Source organism: Motacilla alba, chromosome 1A (assembly GCF_015832195.1).
Source record: "Motacilla alba alba isolate MOTALB_02 chromosome 1A, Motacilla_alba_V1.0_pri, whole genome shotgun sequence".
Classification (NCBI taxonomy): Eukaryota; Metazoa; Chordata; class Aves; order Passeriformes; family Motacillidae; genus Motacilla; species Motacilla alba.
In genome coordinates, this window is record NC_052031.1 from 29,411,488 (window position 1) to 29,423,177 (window position 11,690).

Sequence of the window (11,690 nt, forward strand, 5' to 3'; positions counted from 1 at the left end):
GCAGAGCTTATGTAGGTCCTGTGGTGCAAAAGGATTTTCAGATACAGATTGCATTCTATGTACAGCTTTGATCACACTTTCTCTGACTTGTTTTGCATCACCTCTTTGAATTGTGCCTGCTGTCTAATCAATGATTAACTTCCTACACATACTGTTAGACTCCAGAGTATGGTGGCCTTAGGCAATGTCCCTGAATTCACCCTAGATACAAAGGGGCACTTGTGTTCCCTGACTCCCTTTTAACCAGGGATGTGAGCCCCATTACAGAGAAGCATCACCTCACAAACCCCCTGAAACCACATCCCAGAACTGACTGCACTGTAGAAAGTTTCTGAGACGCTGCATGGGTTGGAGGGTGCTCCCAGGAGTCATCTCCCAGAGGCACCACACGCTTGGTTTTTAGCTGCTCTGGGAACTTCAGTCACACTGGAAAAACGAAGTCAATTGCAGATAATTGAATGCCTTTCCTAATTCAAAAAGTGTTGCACCTTGCATTTCCCATCAAGGGAAATGATGGCTGCAGCCATGGGGAAAGTGCAAAGAGGATGCTGGTAGGAGTGACTTGAGGGGCAATATTTCTTTGAAGGATATTTCCTGGGGTGTCACTGATGCTGCACAGCAGTGCTTGGAGAGTTTCAAGCTGCCCACAGTGTTGGGAGCTCCCACTTCTGATTTGCTGTAATTGGGAGGTTTCTCCTGGTGATGAGATTGGTTTTCCCTGGTAGTACTGAAACTCTTCCTTTTCTGGATCTAATTAGCCTAGAGATGTTACCAGTCATATTCCATGACTTCCAGGAGTCAGTTCCTTGAGCAGTCTTTATCTCACAAACAGACCAAACTGAATTCCTTGTGCAGTGTCATGGCTTACCAGGATTAAAAAGTAATATGTCAGCAGACACCTGCATTCAAGCATGTACCTTTCTTAGAGAGACATCAGATGTGACACAAGTAGGGCATGTAGGAGGATCAAACACCAGACAGTAACAGGCTACCAAGAGAATTTCAGCAGCTGAGTGTCTAAAGCAGCAATCTGTTCAAACAGCAGTGAGGGGCACAGAGTATTCGGGGTAAGAAGTGTCAGATCCATAATTTCTTTAATGTTTTAAAATGGCTTTCTTGGACTTTTTAGAGCACTTCTACAGGCAAGTAAGATGAAATCAATGCTAGAAATGGAGGAAAAGGACTGAGTGACAATAGTAAAAAATCTGTGATAAAAGTGTACTGTATTGGCATGTCTTGATGGATGTGGTTGCTCAACCCTTTTGAGAACATGAATGTATGTAGGTGGCAAAATACAGATTTGAACTTTAACTGAAAAGATTGTGAACTGAGATGTTTTACAGGTACCTGTTCTTCTAATGAAAAAAAATTATTTTTCCAACTCAGCCTTTCTCCCTCTTTCCTGTCAGAATTGTGACATCTGGTAGCCTACAGGAAGCATCAGATGCTGCAGTACATCAAGGCTAAAACCGTAATGCATGTTTAAGGGGTAAATGACCTTTGGATGAGGTAGAGCTTTCAAGTCGGAGAAGAAATGAAGTCTGACCACTGCAGGTTTTAGCTCAAAAGCACAGTTTCCACATATTGGCACAGTCTAACTTCTGTACTAAACTAGTCTAGGGTAGCAACCACTTATGACTTGTAGACTAAATTTCATGATTCCCAGCAGACCCTGTGTTATTCCCCAGTCTACTCAACAGGTTCAGGGAAAGGTAGTTTTAGTCACTCTAGGTGATATGTGGGAAAACCGGCAAAATTCTCAGGAATATAACAAACATTTACTTGAAAACTTTAGCCCGTTAAGGTAGAATCAGGTACCTGGCAAATTTTAAAACAGCATTCAGACTATGTAAGGCACTTTACAAACTTTAACTCAGCAAACTTAAACTTAACCAACTTTAACCTTACTCAGACACAACAAGGAATTGACTGGAGCTGTTTTTAGTCTGGTTTACAATATTTTGAGAAGTTAGGAGAAGAAAGAGAGAGGAAAGGAAAGGAAAGGAAAGGAAAGGAAAGGAAAGGGAAGGGAAGGGAAGGGAAGGGAAGGGAAGGGAAGGGAAGGGAAGGGAAGGGAAGGGAAGGGAAGGGAAGGGAAGGGAAGGGAAGGGAAGGGAAGGGAAGGGAAGGGAAGGGAAGGGAAGGGAAGGGAAGGGAAGGGAAGGGAAGGGAAGGGAAGGGAAGGGAAGGGAAGGAAGGGAAGGGAAGGGAAGGGAAGGGAAGGGAAGGGAAGGAAGGGAAGGGAAGGGAAGGAAGGAAGGGAAGGAAGGGAAGGGAAGGGAAGGGAAGGGAAGGGACGGGAAAGGGAAGGGAAGGGAAGGAAGGAAGGGAAGGGAAAGGAAGGAAAGGAAAGGAAAGGAAAGGAAAGGAAAGGAAAGGAAAGGAAAGGAAAGGAAAGGAAAGGAAAGGAAAGGAAAGGAAAGGAAAGGAAAGGAAAGGAAAGGAAAGGAAAGGAAAGGAAAGGAAAGGAAAAAGATGTTACTACTCATGGATCCAGTGATGAGGCTTAATGAAATTTAGATGTCATTTTGTCAAAGCAATGGTTGCAGTCTTGATCCAATAGAGGTTGGGGAAAGGGGGAAGCCTATGAAACAAGAAGTTCAGTGAGTTAATATGTGTGCAGGTATAGGTGGGAATGCCCACATACCTCCCCTGTGGGAGAGTTTTACACTGTCTGATGCAACACTGGATCATGACAAGCCTCTGATGGAAGGCCCCAAGAAATGAGAGTGCTTCGGGGGCCTTTGATGGTTTATGACACTTTCTAAGACATGACAGCTGCCTCACACATCAGTGTTGTTAGCCAGTTCAGCCCCCTCAAAAGGGATGAATACCTTCAGGCCTATGTGTAAATGTCCCGGTACTTCCCCAGAGGGAGCTTTTCATACCTGAGCCAGTTGTGTAAGGGAGGACATGATAAAAAGCACTATTCCACCTGGCAGGATCTGCTTCTTATTGGCCTCTTCCCTTATCTGGTTCAAAACCCAGTTTTGTGCTAGACAAAATTTAATTTGTCATGGTCATCCTCTGGTGCTTACCCCCTCTGCACCTGGGCTATTACCTTGCACATTGACAGCAAAGCACCCCTGCTTTTGCAAGTGGCCGATTGTTTGAGCCATTAACCATTACATTTCAGTCTCTCACACCCTAAAAAACAGAAGCTGAGAAAGAGGAGTACAGCTTCTAGAAGGCTTCTATTTGCTGTAAGCATCTCCTGGAATAATCCATTTTTTTTACACCACACTTGTTGTTACATCCCACTGACTTTACTCTTTTTATTAGATTTATACATTTTTCATAGTTGGCTCTGCATTTATATGTGTGCATGCTGGGTTGTATAGTATCTGAAGGGAAGGTGCAAAGATGATAGAATTAGAGTCTTTTCAATGGCAAGACAAGATGTAAGAACAAATTGAAACACAGGAGATTCCCTCTGAATATCAGGAAACAGTTTTTCCCTGTGTAACAGGTTGTTCAGGAAGGTTGTAGAGTCTCTTTCCTTTGAGAAATTTAAAAGCCATCTGGATATGGTCCTGGGTAACAGGCTTTGTATAGCCCTGCTTGAGCAGGGGAGTTGGACCTAAAGACCTGCAACCAGCCTAAACCACTCTGTGATTCTGCAATTCAGTGAAATCATTACACTTTTATAGGTGTTTTCAGTGTTTTTCTCACACTTTTCTTGTCTCTCAGTACAGATACAGAAGCAACTCTAATAATGCCTTTACTATATTTGCAAATAAAACAAAGCTCATATACCTGGTGGATACTTACTGAAATGTTGGTCAAGAACAACAAAGGCAAGAATTTTAGATGAGCAAAGAATGTTTCAGTGATCTGCTTGTGACTGGAAGTTTCCTACCTGCTCCTAGAAAGGTTGTTATAGATTTGTGTGCACTAAATGTTCACTTCACAGACATTGCTTGTGGGGAACTAGTCACACTCTCACATGCTGCTTTCTGTAGAACACGACTGATCATTGCAAAGCCCTGGTTTTCTATATGATGAATGTGAAAAGGAGATTGGGAAAAAAACAGAGCACACGGACACTGGCAAAGGAAGGCTTCCTCCACACTGGAAAAATTCTGACTTCACATCTCCTAGTCTAGTGCAAAGATGCTGCTCATTTAGCCAGTGCCTCATTCCAGTGTTTCACCCTCTATGTGGAAATTCCAAGCTTTGGAGATGTAGACAGCCTGACTGGTGCAAACCATGCTCTTGCCATAGTCCAGCTCAGGATTCCCCTGCTGAAGCCACCCCAGGAAACCTCTTCCCTATAGGATGAACCTGTTCCTCAGTCTCAGACAGCACAGGTTAGCTATTCTCACTGTCAACATAAGGGAAGAGTGGAAGATGGTGCTGCTGGGGTCCCCACTCTGTGACTCTCTCCACCAGTGAGAACACACCCACAAATCCCCTGCACAGCCCACAATGCCCATGGATGTCATCATGCTGCCTGCACACAGCTGGCTCACATCATCTGGCAGGCTGCTGCTGGCAGTATTGATCTTGCTCACCAATGCAGTATGATTGCCAAGATTTATTGTAGTGTAGGAGGCTTTGGTGAACATAACTAAAGGCAAGGGACTGAGATGAAGCTCAGCCCATTTTGTCTTCTGAGCTCCTCTTTGTCATATCAGAGTGATTCCAGCCAGTTGGAGCTGCTGCAGCTTGATCATAATGTTAATGGGGAAGACAGGAAGACATATTCCTTGAAAAACCCACCCCAAAACACTGTAAGAGTGATTTGAGATAGACCTGCACAGAATAAGTGTGCCATGCTTGGGCCCAGATAGATGGGGGAAAGGAAGAAAAAGGATGCAGCATAGGAGATCGAAAAGACATCTTCAGCCAGGGGAGCAGGGATGAAGATGGCTCCAGCGAGGGCTGCAGTGAGGATCATGTCTGCAGCTGATGCCAGGTGACATCTGTGAGCAACTGATGAGTTTCAAGTTCTGAGGAAAAGCACTGGCACATGCTCTGCAGAACCTAATTCCAGAGGCAATGTTCTCAGCTGCAGGTTGAGGATCAGGGGCACATGCTGAGAAATGCTGAAAATTATCTGATCCAGCAGTTTGGGAAACAAGTCAAAGGAGCACAATGAAGTTTAAGTATTTCCTTCTCCTTGCTAATTAGTCACATGTTACAAGATGGTCAAGATTCTTTTTCACAGCCTCTTTACCTCATCCTCACTTAGAGTGTTCTGAGGTGTTTCTTCTTTTAAGGAAATAAAGAATTGAATTAACATGCTGACTGCAAACTGTCCCTTAGTCTCAGTTCTTGGCTGCTGTGTCTCATTCTCAGAATCTCTGCTTGCCTTGCCTTGTTGAAAGATAAACTCTTTGGGAAAAGAACTGTTCAGTGCCCTGGGCTGTAGTGAGAAGAAACAGTTTCTGAGCTGGGTACAAAATTACCAATAACAAAAATATCCTTTTTTCTTATTTATGCTTGACAGTTTTCAGGAGTCTGTGTGTTGTGTACAAGTTGTGTGGTTATGGGTGAAAAAAATAGCTTATAGCTACTTGCATGAGTGATGATGCATTGTCAAGTAAAAAAACTATAATTAGTGATAATATATGAATTGAACACTAGACTCCCATGGTTTGGGTTCAGACACTGATTTATGGTTTACAAAAATAGCTTATAGCTATGATCTCCATGCTGCCATTACACCAAACCAATATTTCATCTCTATCTGTACATCTCCTGGGAATTTTAAGCTCAGTCTGAGCATGCAATCATCCAGAAAAGGAGGAAGCATTGCTTTTATGTCATGGTTTATTTTCCTGTCTTAACTGTGATTTCTGCCTTGAAGTTAGACTGACTAAAAATGTGCAAAATTTGTTTCTTTGCACTTTGTGATATCTTTGACAAAATGATCTTTAAATTTCATTTCCAGAAGAACAGTAGAGTTTATGCTTAACAGACGTAAGCTTCAAAAAGAATAGTAGGGAACATTATATTCTCTTTGCCTGTGTTGATGTATGGTGTCATTGAATTTGAGCTTTCAACTGATATCAGACAAAAAAGAGCCTTTCTTATGAATCAGCTGCACTTCAGAAGTTGCAATTGGAAAGAAAATGGATCCATACCTCACTATATTTAATTCCTCAAACTTAAGCCTGGATCCCATAACTTCCTCTCAGTCATTTAAGAATCTTTATGCAGTCCCACTGTGTTTCATAGTTTTGTGCAGCCATCAGAGAAGACTGCAACATTGTTTGCTCCTGGTTTCATTCTCTGACAGTCACAGGAACATTGCTTTGGGTTTGAGCTTCCTGGTCTCAGTTGAAAATTTTGGACCCACAAACTCAATGGGAAATGAAAGGTAATGCCCGTGATCTTACAGAGTTGCACTACAATAAAGTGCAACTAAAATAAAACACAATGTAGGGTTGTGTTGATGAGGCCCTGGAGTGACCAGGCTCAGCCCAGGGGGGCTGTTGTCACTCTGGGTCTGGACACCCCAGTTCCCCTTGGGGACTGGATATGGCAAAGCAGAGGGAAGACCCAGAATGAGGTTCTAGTTTCATCACAATACCTGGACTGGTGGGCATTTTAAGAGGATTAATGTAAAAGTATTGCACAGGTCTGGTTTGCATTCTGCTGCTTTCCACCAGTCTGTGAAGGGTCTGAATTTGCACACAAATTCCCTTTGTGAGTTGAGCTGCCTCTATCGCTCTCCTGAGGGTGACATGTGGAAAATGGAGCACCTGCATTTGAATTTTAAATTTCTTGTATTACATGGGAATTACCATTAGTATTACTATACTGATAGTGCTTTAGATTCACTAAATGCCAGCACTGGCTTTCTTGAAGCCAGCTTTACAACCATCTCATATTCAGTGAAATAACTGTGAAGAAACTGTTGTGGAGAACTTTTCTTGCATTCAGTCACTGTTAATAGAGAGAGAAAATATTTTCAGGGTTTTTATTTTGACAAGCAGTGTCTCTGTGGAAAAAATAATGTGTAATAAGCACTGTGAGTAGGACTGCCAACCAGAATTAAATGTATGATTCTTATTTGATATTCCCATACATTGCATAATTCACTAGGCAATCACAAGGTCTGTTTATCTTTTAATACTCTCATTTGGATGTGATTATGTTATATTGTGCGTAAAAGTAAAAAAACAATGCTTTCACTGGAAATGTTTTAAATTTAGTCAATGCATTTCAAAATATAACTTTTTTCATCTGTCTTCTAAGTTTGAAAATACTCTTTATATTAATATTAGTATTCTCCCAAGTTGTGGTGTAAAAAATTACCCTTTACATCAATGTGTACCATGACATCCACTGAGCAGAAAACAAACCTTTCCTACTGCCAGTTGGTTCTGCACCAACTCATTTTGTAACAGATATAAAGAGCTGTGCCACACAGCCATGCAGGGAAACTAATTTCATCAGCAGGCATGGCAGTGTACTTGCCAGGTTTTTGTAAGGCAAAATCTCCTGACAGCTTTTATAGGAAGGATCAGCATAAGTCAGGCTGACCGTAAATTCAGAACACTTCCTTTACTATGTGGCTGATCTCAACATTTAGTGAGCACATGCAATAGTAACCACTTTAAGGATTTATAGCTGTACTTGGTAAGTGGGGAGGTATAAGAAATACAGCCAAGCCAGCAAGACTTCAACGTTCTACTGTGATAGATCTTACTGAGAGAAAGTACTGCAAAGCTGTCAATAGCTGCTTGTAAACAGTAGAGCCTGGAATAGGGAAAACGTGTTTTTTCCCTGTCAGAATGGCACAAAGGCTTGGCTGAAGCCCTTGCCTGGCCTATCCATCTGGCTGATGTGAGAAATGAGATATCGATTTTTCTGATACCATATGATCAGAAACTAAGAGGAGCCACAAGGCTAGCAAACAACACACAGTTTATTACACTCTAAATGAGATGTTGGAAAACTTTTTCAACACATATCTTTTTATTTACTAAATAAAACTTGATTCACATTATTAACCAAAGAAATGTAGAACACACACCTCTAGATTTGCTTCTGGTGAGAATTGATGTAGCTAGGAACTGGCTTACGTGCTGCATCTTGCCATGCTATAGAGGGTTTGTTCCTGAAAGGAAATAATTCCTTTGTTAAAAATAAGCTGTAAGGATGAAATTTTTCAGAATCACTCCATTAGATTAGAAACACAGTTGCGGCTCATTTCAAGGAAATGTGTGCAGCCAAACCCATTCTGCATCCATGAAATTATCAATCTAAGCACCCAGAATGATCTCCTATCTAGAAAATAGCGAACAAGAGGAAAATATGATTTATTATATATTGCATGATATTACATTATATTATATAATGAAATCACAGGGTAAAGTCAAGAGTACCTGTAGGTACTTAAAAGAAATTAAGATCTCAATATACAAGAACATAAGATACTTCATTCTTTCTAATTGAAGTCACTTAGCTACAGGAATCAAAACAGAATAGTCTGAAGATCCAGAAACAACAGTGGGAATGAGAACAACATGCTCCTGGCATCAGTAGCAAGTTTGCATTATTTTATCTCTGCTAGAGAGATATGGTAGCTCAAAACTTTCTTTATAAGCCAAAAAGTCCCAGAGGGCTGCAGTTTCCCATAAGAAAAACATATTTTAATCATAGACCATGTCTTTTAATGATAGTCCAGCACTCATGTCCTAAGCATCTGTTCTGCTGACTGCCATTACTTTAAATAGCCCTGGCATTAGCCTGTCTGCATTTAAATGAGCAAGGGGATAAACAGGCCTTTTTCAGCTTCTGAAAGTGTTGCCAGTGAGAAGAACAGAGGCCCAGCAGGACGGCCCCAGTGAAAGGCGCAGATACCCATGGGCAGGTGGCAGGCAGGGAGCTGCTCTGCTCAGAGCGACGCGGAGAACGCCATGCTCTTCCTGACAAGCGGCTCTCTGGGAGATGTTTTGGAGCAAGTCAATTCAAAAGGGAGAGTTGCTTATTCCTCCATATTTCCCAAAAAAACCAACTGTTAATGCAGTGATCCTGACAATGTAATCATATGGGAGGAGATAAAACATGGAAAAACCAAGTCCAGCAATTTGCATAAACAACCTTCACAATGAAACAAGCCTCATCATCTATACATGTATCTAATGTGAAGAAAACACGTGAGAGGTGGAGTCCGACCAGCACTAAGCTGAGAACATGGAGTGGGTGAAACTCCCTTCTCTGTGCCCTTCATATTTGTTCAGGGTTCTGTGCCCCATCCTGGGGCATATGCTAGCCAGCCAGAGGATGTGGGTACCCCCTGGGCACAGCATGCACATCCCCTGTAACAAGGTCAAAAATTCCACCATCCCTTCAAACCTTTCCCATGCAGGTCTTCTGCAGGCTCAAACTGGGTCTGAGCTCTGTGAAGGCATGTGGGGACTTCCTGTACGCATGTCACCCTGGGAATGTCTACTCAACTCATCAGTGGTTTGCAGACAGACATCAGGGATGAGGTTCTTCTTAGCTGGACTGTATAGTTGGGTTTTTTTCTTTGTAAGTAGGTCTTTCCAAAGTCAATGAGGACTGAGGGGTTTCCCAGGAACAGAACAGATCTGGTGCATTTTTTATCTGAAATACTATGTCCAAAACACTGTGTCCCTAACTTGATGAATAGCCCTTCTACTCTGTTTTGCTGTTCAGGAGAGAAGAACTGTTTAGCTACAACCTGTTCTGCCCTGGAGAGCTTCACAGGACCTGGCACTTGCTTCCTTCTATGGAAACATGTTCATTCTTTAAAAATTCATTATATCAATGAGAGGTTCATAAGAATTTCTTCTCTGGTTCATTTTCAGTGGCATTCTTTGGCATTACAGAGTTTATTACAACTGACTTCTGATGAGAGCATTTTGATCCAGAATCCCATATGGCTTATAGCCACAATAGCCATACAAGATCTAACTGTAAGTCCCTCTGAGCCAACAGTCGTCTGGTGGGCTCTTGGATAGGGAAGAATAGGGAGTGTGGGTTACATGACCACAGCTGCACACACACTCTCAAAGAGCAACCAAAGCCTGAGAAACACCAGTACCTCCCTGGCCGACTCATTCTGGTATCACAGGGGCTGCTGGCCCAGGCAAGGCTCATATCTGCAGACTCAAGGGAACAATGCCCAAGTGCCAGGGGTGAACCAGCACAGGGCACAGTGAGGGCATGTGTCAATGCTTGACCCCAACCAGCACCAAGACGGAACAGTTGTTAACCAAGGCAACCTGGCCTGGGGGCCGAGGGGAATGGCTCTGGGAGAGGGGCACGTGGTTCATTCATGGCCTGAAGGCAGGGAGCCATGGCAGGTTCCCCCCTCAGGGACCACCAGACTCAGCACTCTCTAACATGAATGGTTTACTCCAGCCCTTGCTTTTGAGAAATTCTCACAGGCATCTTCTGAGTAGATACATCAGGTCAGACATAAGTGATAGGACGCTTGTTTTGGCTCCCATCAAGGCTTCAGAAGGAGCTAAATGCTTAACTGTCTAGCACATCTAGTCTGACAAGTTAAACCCACCCTATTTGCTTGGGAGAGAATGCATGTGTCTGCATGTGTCTCAGCTGTACTGCCAAATAGAATATTAAGAATTATATCAGGACAGTGTAGTTTCAAATGATCACTTCAAAGAATGTAAAGAGAGCCAGATGCTTTATGTTCCCCATGACTTGCTGTCCAGTAAAGGCATGGTAGGAGAACTTCCCTCTATTTTCTAGTCTGGTGTTGCCCATTTTGAATGAGATGCTATGCCATTTTTTTCCCTTTTAGCTTCCCATTCAAGCCTGCAAGTGTATTTGTTCAAACTAGGTATCATAAATAATTGAAATACACTAAGAAGTGGAAGTTTTCATTGGCTGATTTGTACAGTGGGGAGAGTAAAGTGGTTGTGACCTTCTGGCTCTATCTTTGACAAGCATAAAATTGGGAGGCAAGAGGGAAGCTCAAAAGCATGCCACTACACAGAAAATGAGCCATTTTTGCTTATGAAGACATGAGATTGTCCTTCTAAATGGCTTCTCATTTATGCAATGCGCAGTCTCTTTTAACAGCTCTGTTGATTTTTCCAGATATTGCTCGGTGGCTTGTTTGGTTAGGTATGGCTTGGTTTTAGTGGTCAGAGAACCTGAAAGCAATGCAAGACAAATGAGTGAAAACATTGTGCACACAGTGCTGGGAACCTCAGCAGATAAACCTCAGGAACAAAGAAAAACAAGAACAGTGAAAGGAAAAGGAAGGAGGAAAAATGTCCCCGATGAATTACTGCGTTTTTTTTCTGTCTCGCTAACGGTCCTCAAAGAAAGGTGTGAAGTCCTTCACATGGAAGTGAAGGGAATGAGTTGCTTTGTTTTATTAATCGTGATGCAAAATTGGGTCCCTTATTGGTCACTTGAACTGCCTGCGAGCTCATGTCCTCTGCAGTTCATTTATTGGCTTTAAATCTCTTAAGTCAATGTAAATAACTTGTGATCAGAAAGAGAGGACCAGATTCCTTACCTACCTGTCGCCACCTAAACATGGGAGAGAATCTAGAAGAAAACACCATAATTCCACTCATTCTGCTCATCTGCACTGACCTAATGCTTTCAAATGGTTTATTATTTATGGAGAGAATTTTAGGCCTAGTGTAAAATACATTGTTCTTCTTGAAAAACCAAACCACACTATATTAAGCATGAATTTTATAGAATTTTTATATTGTTAGCTCTTGATG